This window comes from Malus domestica, chromosome 03, assembly GCF_042453785.1.
Source record: "Malus domestica chromosome 03, GDT2T_hap1".
Classification (NCBI taxonomy): Eukaryota; Viridiplantae; Streptophyta; class Magnoliopsida; order Rosales; family Rosaceae; genus Malus; species Malus domestica.
In genome coordinates this window covers 8,737,218-8,752,566 of record NC_091663.1, presented here as the reverse complement: position 1 = coordinate 8,752,566, position 15,349 = coordinate 8,737,218, and the positions used below count along the sequence as shown (strand labels likewise).

General features: G+C 37.3%; 3 long non-coding RNA genes across 4 annotated transcripts; all 3 read right to left on the bottom strand.

Annotated features, from left to right (window-relative positions):
• Positions 1–1,797: 1,797 nt before the first annotated feature.
• On the bottom strand, positions 1,798–4,165 carry LOC114823927 (uncharacterized). The gene is made up of 3 exons (XR_003772002.2): positions 4,027–4,165; positions 2,773–2,879; positions 1,798–2,678 (listed from the first exon to the last, which is right to left on the bottom strand). It is a non-coding gene; the product is annotated as an uncharacterized lncRNA (long non-coding RNA).
• Positions 4,166–4,543: 378 nt separating this feature from the next.
• Positions 4,544–5,726, bottom strand: LOC139194420 (uncharacterized). Its single transcript, XR_011579230.1, has 3 exons — positions 5,596–5,726; positions 4,857–5,265; positions 4,544–4,771 (listed from the first exon to the last, which is right to left on the bottom strand). It is a non-coding gene; the product is annotated as an uncharacterized lncRNA (long non-coding RNA).
• A 1,636-nt stretch (positions 5,727–7,362) lies between these two features.
• On the bottom strand, positions 7,363–14,166 carry LOC114823926 (uncharacterized). Of its 2 annotated transcripts, none has more exons than XR_011579228.1 (4): positions 13,759–14,166; positions 8,219–8,307; positions 8,059–8,090; positions 7,363–7,896 (listed from the first exon to the last, which is right to left on the bottom strand). It is a non-coding gene; the product is annotated as an uncharacterized lncRNA (long non-coding RNA). The 2 variants fall into 2 exon arrangements; XR_011579229.1 differs by having other exon boundaries at positions 8,219–8,415; positions 12,956–14,144.
• Positions 14,167–15,349: the final 1,183 nt, after the last annotated feature.

The window sequence follows — 15,349 nt, the reverse complement described above, 5'->3', positions numbered from 1 at the left end:
AAAAGAAATTAGTTACGCATATTCATAATTGAAATCATAGAAAATATTACTAAGAAAAGGATTGAAAACACCTTAGAGTAGAAAATCTCCAAAACCCTAGCACTTCTCTCTGTCTCCAAAATTGCATAAAATAAAGCGTAGTGAAAAACTGTAGATGGCCAAGCAATATATCTGCTAAGCCCCCACACAAACTCTAAAAACAGGTCCTTTATTCCCTAGGAAACTAAAAATAATAATTAAATAAAATACGAAACATAACCCTAAATTAAATGGTAAAATTTGTCTAAAATCTGAACAGCCACGTTTCGGACCCATAAGCTGCTTCAAAACTGGCCCAATATAGCTGGATTTAATGTTTGGAATATTATGAACACTTCTCCAGAAGGACACGAACCCATCCGAGGTCATCTTGGGCTCCAAAAACGCAATTTAAGCCCAAAAACGTCATTTTCCAGCACTGCGCATCGCTCCTTTATTTTATCGCCAGAAAATAACCGCTTGATGGAAAAATCCCATATTTTGATACGATCAAGCTAAGTGACTCACGAACGTCTTACAACTAGAATTACTCCAAAATTCGTCCATTTGGTCTTGTTTTGCTCCAGATGAAGTCGAAAGTCCTATATTGAAAATACAATTCAAAGTATCAAAATTCTTCCAAAATATTAACCAAAATATACTAAGATTAGAGTAAAATATATAATATAAAATCTACTCATCAGCTACTCTCCATATCGCCAATTGGTTTTATAATGGAACACCAACTTTCTTCATTGTATCAAAGTAGGTTGTCACATGTGTGAAGCCCAACGGCCACTCGTGCTCCATGTCACCCCGTTTATGATTCTTGAGGGAACGTGTTGACATGAATCCCACATTGATGAGAGTAGGGACTTGTCCACATTGATGACAGTAGGGACTCGTCACACATGAGGGAACATGTTGAGATGAATTCCACATTGATGAGAGTAGTGACATTGCATGAATTTATTAGAGGTTGGGCTACACCCTATATTATTAGTTGGTTTTATGATGAAACATCGATCAACTTTCTTTAGTCATTACAAATTATTAGTTTCAATAATTAATAAAACTGTACAAGGTAAGAAATTCCGAATGCAAATTAAGAAGCAAAAATCATTGGCAAGGGGAAATTCATGCCACACCCACGTTGAGGAACGTAATCCCATGTTAGCAAAGTTATCCGCAAATTAGTAAATCATTATTAGGTAAAAGGAGGTCATGAATGAACTAAGTCATCTGAATCAAGACAAGAACACACTACAACAAAAATGGCCACTGCGCACAAAACATTATTTGTGCCCTTTGAGGTCAAAAAGCACCAACATTTGTGCTCATAAACCAATAGCAACAGTGCAGCTACAAAATTTGTATATGTGCCCTCTATGGGCGTCACCATTGGTGATAGCACACAATATGCTGTTTTGTGCCCAAAGGCTAAGCACAAATACAACCATTTTTGTGCCTCACCTCTAATAAAGGCTATTGAATGTATGGTGTAAGATGGGCACAATTGCTATTTTAACGGCTTAGATTGTTGTATAAATGTTAAGGCAAAGGCACCACAACTTTAAAATTGTGCCACTCTATTATATTTTAATAAATACAATAAAGCTCCAGCACAATTGTAAAAGTGTGGCACAATTGGATAATTTTATTTATTTATTTTTTTGGGGCAAAATTAGATTTTTTTTTTAAACATAGAAATCATCTAGCTTGCGCACAAGACCTAATTTCCACCAAAGTTGAGGAACTTACAAATTATCCATTACAAACTAAACATAAATCAACATTACATTCATTAACATTAATACTAAAATAGTGAAGCTAATATATTACATAACCCATGTTCTTGGCTAAGACCGATTCATGCAACCTAACAATACAACCCATCCAAATGTTAAACAAAAAATACATGTTATCCTATGCTGGCTATACCCGGGATTCTCTATTTACAACAAAATATAACATATCCAAGCTTGTATCCCAATTCAAATGTTCTAATGGTTAAACCAGCAATATATAAACAAAATACACATCTACAAGAGATGCTTGATGACAACTAACCAGTATTTTTACTTGCAGTCCTCATGCATCATAGCACTACCAATTGGAGGTCCACACTGCACATTCTTGTCATTTCCACCTTCAAAAAACGTTGAAATCTGAGCGTGTGAGCTTCCACACCCTTGCTGTTGAGTTGAAGTACTTTGTAGAGCACCCACTCCAAATGAACCAATGTTGATGCCCACATGTGCCAACATGGCTTTGAATTGCTCAGCCATTTGCACCTTTGCTAACCTCAAATTCTCCTTTTATTCGGCCCTAAGCCTTTGTATGCTTTCTTCTTGCTCTTTTTTCATCTTTTCTGGTTTCTCATTTGCCTCATGCATCATACTAGTCATTTTTTCTTCCGCAGTAGCAGTGGCTTGTTTCTGAGCTTCATAAGCTTCCTGAAGATACTTCACTTCCCTAGAAATACCTCGCTGCTCAGTAATAATTCCTGGTACATTTGCCCAGCCAACTCCAAGGCCAAAGCCCCGCACTTGATTCCGCTTCTCTAGCCCCATCACTTTTGCATAAATCCTATTGCGAACCTCTGTTGTTACCTCTTCACCACGCTCACGAACCTTCACTTCCAGATTTTCAAACGACAACTGTTTGAAAAAGTCTTAATCATTCGTAAATGCATAAAATTTCATTAAAGGTTGCTTGAAATAAATTTGGTCAACTGAAAATGTACCCAATTACCATCATTCTGGCAGATTCGGCATCAATTGGGAGTTGCTTAGGTCCTCTTGTGTGTGTCATTTTGAAAAAGTGACACGATCAGGTTCACTTCCATCATGTTCTTCAGCCTAAGACACAAAAAAAGATCCCAAAAACAACCACAATCATTAAACAATCATAGTTACAATGGCTGAAAATATAGTGCACTATATTTCGATGTAATCTTTCTGCATTGAAATCTGTTTGTACATATTAAGCTTGTCCGTAATGCATTTTGCAGTGGATGCCATATGAGAAATATGCAGCACAACCATTTGTCCAAAAGTACGAGCTTCTAAAGTACATGCATGACATATGCATAGCGAAGATAGATGGCAAGTATTCAGGATTCTCTCCTCTACCCAGTAGTAGTTATTCTCTTCAGAACAGCTGCTTGTACTTGAATAGCAATAAGGCGCCGAAGAGAAGGAGTAAACTGTGATCACAGAGGCCCATGAAATTCCACTAAATTAAAGATTTTTGTATTTTGCACTTTCCCAAATATATCTGGTTGTGTCTTCCATCATTTGTAAAACATACTGATAAAGTCAATGAGAACATTGGAAGAGAGAAAATGGAAAGATGTAGCTGTTGAAGTATATTCATAATGTATTGTAAACTTTGTACTTTCCCAAATATATCTTATTGTGCATTGAAACATTTCTATGTTCGTGACTCTGCTCAGACTTGCTAAGTACTTAAGTTTAGAAGAACACTAATGCTAAATCACATTTTAAGTATTTATCAAGCTCGTCCATTGCACAACAATTAGTTCAAAGGTAATTTGGCTGGGACACACGTGGTTCAAGGTGGAGCAAGCTAATGATCATGAAGGTTACTGGTGACTCAAGTAAAATACTTGATTAAGTTAAGCATGTTGAAGAAAAACTAGAGCCTAAAGGTGGTTAAATTTCCTGGCTAGGTGGAGCATTGCTTAAGAACTCCTAATCGGAGGTGGAGTTCCAAAAAACCCATGTCACTCTTTCAAGTGCGAGGGTTGGAATACAACACATATGTTTTCCTCTAACTATACATGTTTAATTCTGGCAAGAAAAAGCTTGCTTGACGTCTTCTTTTTTGACAAGAGTGGTAATGATGACCATGAGAGATGTATATTGACAAAACTGAAGCAATAATGTGGTGGTCAGTTGACCTTAAAGATGGATGGAATGGTCAGTTGTCGTAAAAAAGTATTCATGGCAGCATCAAATTATAATAGTAAAAGAATCCATTCACATAATCATTCCGTATTTGAGCAAAAGTTGTTGTCCCAGTTGTGTGACTCGTCTTTAACATTTTTCGATTCTTGGTATTAGTTGCATATCACCGCTGGTTCACAACAAATAAACAACACCACAAAGGAAAATAATCATTTTATTGAACCATCAGTTTCGTATTGCAATAAGGTTTAATGAAGTATAGTAACTATACTGAGTGAAAAGGCTTTGACATATCACATAAACACACACTATAAAGATGCAGTAAATAAGTCATGAGAATAAATGTCATAAAAGTGTGAATATTCTACATTGAGACATTGCCTGTCATCAAACTCAAATTTTGTATCAAATCCACAAGAACAAAGCTTTTCAAAGACGTACAGAGGCCTTGAAAACCACTAAGAACTGGCCATTTGACCACTAATCATTCTAATACCAAACACACGTTAAAAAGAAACCCACTTACAGGATTATACAAAATGACACCCTCAAACATACAGAACAACATGTCTAAGGTCTAAAATTTTACAAACCTTATTTTCCATTTTATCCTAATGAGCTACCAAGGCTTGCCATTGTGTCTGGATTACCCTAGCATCATTGCAGTGCTTCCTCTGCTCAGAGTTCTCAAGGGGAACATAATATAACTTACGGAGTTTAGCCCTCCATGTCTTGAAACGATCATGTATTTTCGTTTCCATAATACCCCTGACCTTCTCCTCCTTGCCAACAGCGGTTGGATTTGTCCTGTCTATAGTGGCCTACATAATCAACAATGTAGTCACAGAAAATTGCAAGCATCCAACAATTCAAATTTTACACAAATTTGCAGTATGTATTGCATACCTGGACCAACGACCAAACTGGATCAAGTTTCGAAGAATCTAATTGGCGCCAATCAGGTGAATCAATTGGGATCAATCCACCATCATGAGCCAACATGGCTATGTAGCGGCCATATCAGGCCACATTGTCAGGAGGAGAAATAGCTTGACCGAATATGTTGAAGTTAAGTTTTTCGCGCCTCCCCCTACCCCATCGTATTCTCTTAACTCCCCTATTCTTCTTTCGAGTTGTGACTGACAAAGAAGTTGAGCCACAAGATTGCGTATTTCCATTACATGTCTAATGAGAGTGGTTGAGTTTCCACAAATGCCAAAAATGATTCATTTGGAGCATCTCCACCAAATGGGGAGTGTGGTCGAGTTTCCACAGATGCCAAAAATGCATCATCAGCAAGCATAAGTTTAGCCATCTACATTGCAAATTGCAAAACTGTAATCAACAAGGACTATTCATTTACACCAATGAATATACAGTTAACACCAGACAACTATTCATTTACACTAATGCATATACAGTCAACAAGAATATACATTTACACCAATTATAAAAGTTCAGGAAAGTAATTGGCTAAAATTAAAGTTTAAGAAAAAATAAGCAATTTTATACAAGTTCATAATAAACCAGCAAATACCTCAATATAAAAACTTGAGAGATTATATAGATTTGATCAAACCACGTATACAACGCACTACGACTCGAAAAGTGGATGCGAAACAGAGATTTGATCTTTTGAGCTTACGTTTGCAAGTCCCACGACAACCCTCGAGACATGGACACGAGCAGAAAAATAATGCATAATTTCGTTATTTAATTTTCAGTTTTTCTGCAGTGACAACAATCTGCAAATACTTCTTGTAATTTTCATTTTTCAATGAAAAACAAAACGAAATTTCGTGTGATGCACTACAGAACAACCTGCGCCAAGATGCTAACGTACGCATATTAACCTCTGCTCTGTCTAGTTAACAGTACCAGCCTACGAGGCCTGCCTCCAGCTCACTCACTCACTCATTTTCCTATACTTCCACGGCAACCAAATAGAAGGTAATTAAGTAAGTACTTGCTTACAGTAGGAATGCCTTTGAACTGTACTTAATCGGCAACCAAACCGGAGGAATGCCTTTGAACTGGACAGAGGAGCGACGTTGAAGTGGACAGACTCAACGGATGAGCGGGTTCGAATTGGAAGGAGGAGCGGCGTTCAAATTTTTGGAAAGTGAGGGTGAGACGGCTGTGAGATAGAAATTGGGTTGAATTGTAATTATTATTATTATAAGAGGTAATGGGCACAATTATTATTATAACAATTATTTTTAAATTATTATTATAAGAGCAAGGAACAAAATGCAGATAATATCGGCGATATATCGCCGATATTATCGGTTTTTCACCGGACCGATATTTTAATAGGTATCCAAAGGGTTTTCGTCAAAATATCGCGATATTATTGATATTATCGTGAAATTTCGGAACTGTGCAAGTCGGAGACGAACGTTGGAGCTTCTACAGCTCCGGCCGACTGTAAAACAGCCCCCTAGACTCCGATCTAGGTATGAAAATGAAGCCCAAGGGAAGAGGAAGATATCTATACCATTTTCAAGGGATGCCGTGGTCAGAGCTCGATGGAGTTTCACCTTGGAACCCACGGTCCACACCGGAAACTGGGTTTTAGTTTTCTCCAAACTTTTGCACCGGTTTCCATGGTGCTACCATCCTTGTCTGCACTAGCAGAGGCAGAAGAAGAACGAGGGAGATGAGGGAGTGCTGGTGTGTGTGTGTGTGTGAGTTCGGGGAAGAACCGAAGAAGGAATGAGAGTTGCAGAGAGAGGGAGAGCATGGGAAAGTGAAACAAAGAAATGACTGAGAGAGAAGAGAGATGAGAGCCTCGGGGACAAAAATAAGGGGGTGGACCCCTTGGGATCACTAATTAAGATCCAAAAACAATAAATTTTTTTAAAAATAAAAAATAAAAACCTAGAAAGTAAAATTATAAACTAAAGGGAGGGGTTTTACATTAAGGCCTTCTTCGAAGATGTGACTACCGATATTTCCGATATCATCGATATTTTATACCTTGTATAAGAGTTAGTGGGCACAATTGTGTAATGCTGTGGTGGAAACCAGGTTTTTGAATTTGGTGGTGGGAAACCAAAGTTGCACCATAAACTAGAGGGAAAAGTCCAATTTGGAGAAGAGGAAAATTAATATATATCCAATTTTATAAGCCATTATTAGTTATAGTCCAATTTTGTTTTAATTCAATTCATTCACATCTTTAATTTATTACATATAGCTTCGTCATCATTTTGGTGATAGCCAACACATCTCAACCTCTAGTAGTTTGATGGCTATCGGGGTTCGGGTGTGTCTTATGGTTGGTTTTATTTAACTTTCAGAAATGTTCGAGAGTTAAAATCTTCAAAACTTTTATTAACCAGCTCATTCACAAAACCAAAAGCTTAGCTTTGTTCAAAAGAAAAACACCAAACAAGTAGAAGCTCAAACATTTTGTAGAACAACCAACCTGTTTATACATTTTTCTTTCTCCCACCATAACTTACAAAGATTATTCTCACCATGCACGATTAAATTGAAAAGGGAGATATCGGAGGAGACGAGAAAAGAATTGAGTCAGGGTGACTTAAACACAATAATACGCTTCGTAATAGTGAATTTATTGGCAGTAGTGTGTACTATGGATTGTCCACTGCAATTTTAACAAACCTATCATAACAAAACTCGGCTCTACTTGCTCTTCAAGCATACATTCGGCTCTACTTGCTCTTTAGGCATACATTAAATAGGTTCCGAGATGATCCCAGAGTACATGTGTACAACAAGCATCTAATTTATCTTCTATCTGTTGAATCCAGTGTACTCTATCAATAAGTTGCTCAAAACTTGTAATTTAAACCCAAGAAGCGTAAGCAGTTATGACGCCATTTTTATCTATATTTGCCGATGGACATGCACCAGAAATTCAAGTAGAAGGGGCCATTCTGACTCTGGTGTTCAACCATATATGAGAAAAACAATGTTCCTATGAGGAAAGATAATTTAGTACTTCATCAAAACCAAGTATTCAGATATCCGGTCGGGTTCTTTTTCAAAAACAAGTTTAACCTTTGTTCTCTACATCTGATTTGTAAAGATTTACTTGAATACCAAGTATTCAGTTATATCCTAATGCAGGTACACTCACCTGACGAATGTCATTTCTTGCATAATTTTAAGCTGCACAAAGAAAAAGATGAATTAGGAATCATTTCTTTGGATGAAAACATCAAAAACTGAATTCAGTTGCTGCATTTTATTTCTTCCTTACGAACAAGGAACCACTAACGAAAAACAATCAGTCGTACCAAAGGATGGAATATATCTGGCGCCGTATTTCATTTGCCACATCATCTCTACCTGCATCACAACTTGTTTTTGTTTGTAAATTAACTACCTACATCACAGATTTATTGCATTGCCTACCTGCATCATAGATTAGTTGCATTATCCACCTACACCTTAGCTCTGCTATAGTGGATATAAGTTCCTGATTAATATAACTCTGATAATCGTTCCGCAATAACAATTTCTGCAACATCCGCTCTTGTTTGAACTATATCATCATCCTCTGACATGTTTTCTATATTTTGAGCTGTGTTGAGGTCTATATCTTGGGCTGTGTTGAGGTCTTCTATATCTGTATCGAGCATGTTGTAAACATTTCGTGGCTTTATCTTGGTAGCAACAAACCAATCAGTGTCAATAGGATCTTGAACATAAAATACTTGCGTTGCTTATGACCCCAGTATGAATGAGTCATCCGACGGTAAACGATGTTCACAGTTAACTAAAGTGAATCCAAACTCATCCTTCTTAGTACGAAACATTTTGCTCTTCACATCAAACCAATCACAGTCAAACAGTACAACCTTCCGACCATTGTGATAATCTAACTCAATGATATTTGTCACTACCCCATAATAATCCACAGCTCCATACCTTGGATTCCTGTCGACGTAGTAGCAAAACTACTAACTTCGGATGCTAAAAAAACACCACTATTTTGGGTTCGTGCATGTCGATCAGCAGAAGCAACCTTAAATCGATTTCCATTCATGATGTACGTTGTATAACAGTTTACCCACTGCATCGGTCCAGCAACCAATGCACGTATAGCATCTTTAATAGCTACCTCATCATTCACCCTCAACTCTAACAACACTGTAACAATCGATTTCGGCAACACTTTTCGTATTGCAATAGGGAGGAAGACCTGCATCAACATATGATAATCATGGCTTTTCAAGCCAATTAACTTCTTTTCTTGAATATTAACACAGTTGCTGATATTAGAAGAGTAGTTGTCTGGCACCCGAATTGATTCCAAAACCTGGCACAACATTCTTTTCTCCCCAGGTTTCATATTGTATTCCGTCGTTGGAAGCTTTGTACGGGCACCATCTGCCCATGGGTGGAGATCATGCCTAATGCCCAACTCTACGAGATCAGCCCTTGCCCTAATACCATCTTTAGTCTTCCCTTCAATTTCCAAAAGAGTGCCAATAACATTTTCAATTACATTTCTCTCTATGTGCATGACATCCAAGTTATGCCGTAGTAGGAGATCCTTCCAGTAAGGCAATTCAAAAAATATAGTCTTTTTTGTCCACTGACCAACAACGCGTTCATCATCATGCCACCCTCTCTTACGACCACTTACCCTTGCACCCTTGCCAAATCTGAAGGTCAATCCCGTCACTTCCATTAAACAATCCATGGCACTTCTTGGTTTATGGGGGTTTAGAAATTCTTGAGATCCATTAAAAGTTTTTTTATGTCTCCAGTACCTGTGTGACATTGGGAGCCATCATCTATGTCCCATGAATGCAAACTTTTTCCCATGCTTAAGCCGTAAAGAATTGGTGTCATCACCGCAAGTCGGACAAGCTTTCTCACCACTAGTGCTCCACCCTGAGAGCATGGCATAAGCAGGAAAGTCATTGATAGTCCACAACAAGGCAACACGCATGGTGAAGGTTTCTTGACGGTGACTATCATATGTTCGCAAACCTGTCATCCACAAATGCCGCAAGCAAGGAAGAAAAAATCGATAATATCGGCGATATATCGCCGATATTATCGTTTTTTTTAAGTTCCGAAATTTTTTCAACTATCCAACCTATTTTCGTCAAAATATCGCAATATTATCAATAATATCAATAATATCGCGATATTTTTGAAATTATCGACAATATCAACAATATTTTATTAAAAAAATACTTAAATATATTGAGAAAACTCAACACATAGTTAACTTGATCATGACCCAAAGGCCAAACACGTTTTGGTTATTTCACCTGGGGAGTGTGAGTTTTATAGGAAAAATTCATTGCTCACTTCCTTGCATGGGCGATGTGGGACTCGCCAATGGGGGAAAAAATCAAAATTTCGGCCGAAATTTTACACCCACTTTAAACGGCCATAACTTTGTCAAAACTCAACGAAATCAAGCAAGACAAAAACGAAGGTTGTAGCCCTCGAAGAGACGAAGAGAATGATACCTCACACGATGTCTGAATCGTAGTGGTTTGGCCGGAAAATTCCTCGAAAGTCACTGAGGTCGCTGAGGTCGTCGGAAACTGGGTAAGATTCAAATGAGTATAACTTTTTCAATACGCAACGAAATTGAGTGAAACAAAAAGGAAAGTTGTAGCCCTCGAAGAGACGAAGAGAATGGTACCTCACACGATGTCTGAATCGTAGTGTTTTGGCCGGAAAATGCCTCGAAAGTCACTGAGGTCGCTGAGGTCGTCGGAAACTGGGTAAGATTCAAATGAGTATAACTTTTTCAATACGCAACGAAATTGAGTGAAACAAAAAGGAAAGTTGTAGCCCTCGAAGAGGCGAAGAGAATGGTACCTCACACGACGTCTGACTCGTTGTGGTTTGGCCGGAAATCTACTGAGGTCGCCGGAAACTGGGTAAGATTCAAATGAGTATAACTTTTTCAATACGCAACGAAATTGAGTGAAACAAAAAGGAAAGTTGTAGCCCTCGAAGAGACGAAGAGATTGATACCTTGCACGTCAGCCAAAATTCAATTGACACACTCCTAGCTGCCAAAATTCAATTGACACACTCCTAGCTTCCAAAATTCAATACTTTTACTTTATATCAAGTTGAAAAAACATAATCGGCATCCAAATTAAAGTTTAATCTTATTCAATGTATTGATTTTCAATCGTTAATTGATATACTATAATTTGGAACTTCAACGCCTAGACGCATGCTTATGTGTAAGAAATTTAAATTGTCAAATTCGGCACATTATTCTTCATCATTTTATTCACTTCCCTTTTTTTTTTTTTAATATCCTAAATAAAACCTCCAAATATTGTACTAATTAATTATATATAAATGATTATGGTGTGTTTAAACTTCTTTCATTAATTACTACATATTTTCTACACTCACAATGTTTGCCAGCTCGCTATATAATCAACTTAAATCAGTTAAATCCATCATGCAATGCATTTCCTTCCAATTTTTTGTGATAAACTAATAGATAATTGACTAAATAAACATCCTACAAAGTTTCATTAAAAATTTCCAAGTTTTTCTTACAATTTCCGTGGTTTCCATGTAATTTTTATCGATATCGATATTATCCCGATATTTCCATCGATATTTCCGTGTTTTCGGACTACCGATATTTCCGATATTACCGATATTTTCTTCCTTGGCCGCAAGTCATCAATTAGCGGCTGCAAGAAAACATCAATTGCATTACCAGGACTTGTTTTCCCTGGAATTAGGAAGGACATCATGATATAAGGTTGTTTCATGCACATCCAAGGCGGAAGATTATAAACTACAACTAAAACAGGCCATGTGCTGTGGGGTTTGCCATGCATACCAAACGGATTGAATTCGTCGCTTGCAAGCCCAAGACAGACATTGCGACACTCCCTTGCAAAATCTGGATATGTATTATCCAAATGCTTCCAAGCCGAAGAATCAGTAGGGTGCCTCAAAACACCATCGTCAGTTCTAATCTCTAAATGCCATATCATTGACTCAGCTGTGTAACGAGACATGTACAACCTTTGTAGTCTAGGACCTATGGGAAAGTAGCGTAAAACCTTTTTTGGTACCTTGGTACATTGGATCGTTCCTGAATTTCCCTTCATTTGCTTATATCTACTAGCGCCACTCTTTGCACAAACGATGGCATTTACATGCTCTTTCCAGAATAGCATGCAATTATTTCGACACGCATCTATGTTATGGTAATCCAACCCCAAAGCCCGAATAATCTTCTTTGTATAGTACAAATTTGGAGGAAAAGTCTCACACATAGGAAAATGCTCTCTTATTAGTGCCAGCACTGAACCAAATGCAGCATCACTCATTCCATATAACAATTTTGACTGATATAATTTCATCACAAAATCCAACCTTTTCTTCCTGCTACTTCAATATAATTCTCCATCTGCTTCTCGTAGAATGTTGTCGAATTGGTGCGCATCAGTTGTTTCGTCACACGCAGAAGAAGATTTACCAACATGGTCTGACTCATCCATATGCACATGGTTACTGAAAACATCGTGAAGCATCGCTGCCATGAAATTTTCAGGGCTTCTTTCATTAAGAGCTTCGGTAGTTTGACTTGATATGTTATCAGAAGTATGCACTTGTTCGCCATGTTCAACCCAAGGTATATCTATGTAATGAGGATCCATACCCTCGACATACATGCGTTGATCGACTTCAAATGGATCACGATAAAACATATTGCAACAACTCCGACAGGGGCACTTAATTTTGCCTTGAAACGCAGCAACATCTAAAGCATTGTTGATGAATGCACGCCTGCCAATCAAGTATTCATTGGTTGTCCTATTCAGATGCACCCATTCTTTATTCATCTTTAGCTACAAGCATGTATGAAATTATAAGTTAACGATTACACGTTAAGATTAGCGAACTGAGACAAATTAAGAAATATGTTCATAAACATCCAACCTAGTATCCTAAGAGTTCACAAACCAACTAAAACCATATGTGATTGAAGTGGCTTATTCACTAACGGTGTACAATACTCTGAATAGATTTTGTTTCATTTCAATTAACTCCATTTCAAGTCTGCTACTGCAATCCCACAACTTATGTTGCCAGAGACTTATACTTGTCGTTTTATTCATACTACATATCAGACCTCAAACAAAATTTCACCAAACAACTTGAGTACCACCAAATCGTATAAACAAAACGGTTCAACCTTTCTCCCATGTTTTTCATGCAACCTTGTTGTTTTATTCATATTATATAAAAAGTATGGAAGAAATATAGTAGGAACGGCAACTCAAAACTCCATGTTCCTCTGTTACAATCTCAGATTTAGTACACAGTTCTGTCACAAAAAGAGCACATACTGGTGGGTAATATACTTTTATCATGCTGGCTCCATTACAGTTGAACTAATATGTTAAGGATGATAAGCTTGACATTCATGACTTACACTTATGCATTACACCACTCTTAACCTGCAACTTTGTTAGCTTCAAAACGGTTTGTATTGTGAACCTCCAATCAATAAGTAGCCTATGGGAAGGGTCACAGGCCTAAACATTGTCCCTCATGTTACCTCAAGACCAAAAACCAGATTATACCACCAAACAATTTGAGTACCAGCATCTCTCCCATGTTTTTCGTTTACTTGTTGTTTTATTCATGCTATATATCAGACCACAAGGAAAAATGCACCAAACAAATTGAGTACTAGCAAATCGTAGAAACAAAACGGGTCAATCTCTCTAAAAACAATTTTTCAATTATCCAAGCCAGCCACCAAATAAGAACGGAAAAAAAAAATTATATATATATATATATATAATTCAAATACCTGAAGAAACCCAGAATAGATGCGCGATTTGGAGCAAAACGAGGATAAATATAATTCTGTGTTTGTAGCTATGATTCCTTTGCCCAAATGTGTAGGCTTGGATTTTCTTTTCCCCAGATGTGCAACTAAATTTACACAAACCCCAACTGAAAATGCTTGATTTACAGACACCCCAATTGATCAATTCTGAAAAGGATTGGGATTAGTACCTGAAATCGGAAAGAATCGAGGGAAGTGAGAGACGGGTACAGGTGGGAATTCATGAATTCTGAATTCGCATTGAAGGAAGGCTGAAAAGTGACTTATTTTGGAGGAAGAAAGTGTGTTCCGTGGAATGAAGCTACGGCACCATGAGAGGAGGCTTGGATTAGCATGATAAAAGCCTTGCGTTGTTCTTTTATTGTTTTTATTTTGTCTTTTATTTTTCTTTTCTTTTTCTTTTCTTGCACTGGTAATGTGGCATAAGGCTTGCATTGCAACGCTATGAATTCATTGAATTTTGTGCTATGAATCGAACGGGAAACATAATTATAAACCAAAAAATATACAATGCCACTACAAAAAAAAACATTATTATATTGTAATACTACATAACTTGAGGACCCAAGAGGAGTACAACATAGCATAAGATTATTATATTTTCACACACCAGTGAAATATAACATAATACAAACTATATTAATTATCCTCTTCGTCGCTGCTTAAAATCTCAACGGTAATATTCTGCATATTTCGTGACCTCATATGTGGAAGAGACATGCCTCGAGGACAAATTTGTGCTTCATAAGTGCGTGGTTCTTCAATAACAACGACAGAACTAGTAGACTGTTCAGTTGTCGTTTCAGCAAAAACCAAATTGATAGGGTATTGTTCTGTCCTACCTGGGTTTGCCCACGCTGGCAAGACACGTCCTTGAGGTGCACGTACACATCCGTTATTTGAGGGTAATGCGTAGCCAAGGCTACCATCAGCAACTGTAGTAAGAATGTACTGATTATCAATAGAACGAGGTATGCACCCGACATTAACAGGTTGTCGTGGACGTTGAGATGGAGGATTTGTTGTGGAATTTGCTATTGTAATGTTGGAACCAATAGATGAATGTGATGCTGGAGATTCGGTTCCAATTCGAACTCTGCGACGTCGCCTGTCCGCCATTCTCGATGATGTAGAACTTGATCAAATTAAAAAAAAAACACAACTCTATGAAACAACCTTATAATTTTCCATATACAAATTAGTAAGGGAGTGTGGACGATTTATACTATAATAAAGGCACAACTCCATAATTGTGCCAACATATTCTTTTGCTATGGAGTGATTTATTATTTATTAGAATTTACTAGACACAATTTTAACATTTGTGTCAAAAAAAGGAATTCATAATTATTAAAATACTTTGTCCATTTGAAGACCCAATGAAAAGTAGAATGATTTATTATTTATTAATATTTAGTGGGCACAATTTCTATCATTAGTGTCCTAAAAAAGAATCTACAAATATTTGTCCATCTGAAGATCAACATGCTTTTGCAAAGAGACTGACCCTAAGGGCACAATTGTTGGTTTTGTGTCACTGCTTGAAGGATTT